A 497-nucleotide genomic window follows, 5' to 3' on the forward strand; every position below is an offset into this window, starting at 1 on the left:
CACACACACACACACACACACACACACACACACACCCTAGTTGTGAGTCGATGGTTGGCTTGCAACTGGAGGCACTGAGAAAAACAAACCCCTACTTGCGAGTCGATGATCGGCTTGCAACTGGGGATCCTCAATAAACACACATATCCCTAGTTGCGAGTTGATGGTCGGAATGCAACTGAGACCCTCGACAAACACACACTCCACTAGTAGCAAGTCAATGGTTGACATGCAACTAGGCACACCGACAAACAAACACCCCCTAGTTGCAAGTCGTTGGTCATCTTGCAACTGGGGACCCAACACACAAACACCTAGTTGCGAGTCAATGGTCAGGATGCAACTGGGGACCTTCGACAAACACGCCCTCAGGACCCTCGACAAACACACACTCCCCTAGTAGCAAGTCAATGGTTGACATGCAACTGGGCACACCGACAAACACACACTCCCCCTAGTTGTAAGTCGTTGTTCATCTTGCAACTGGGGACCCAACA

The sequence above is a fragment of the Triticum dicoccoides genome, chromosome 2A (assembly GCF_002162155.2).
Source record: "Triticum dicoccoides isolate Atlit2015 ecotype Zavitan chromosome 2A, WEW_v2.0, whole genome shotgun sequence".
NCBI lineage: Eukaryota > Viridiplantae > Streptophyta > Magnoliopsida > Poales > Poaceae > Triticum > Triticum dicoccoides.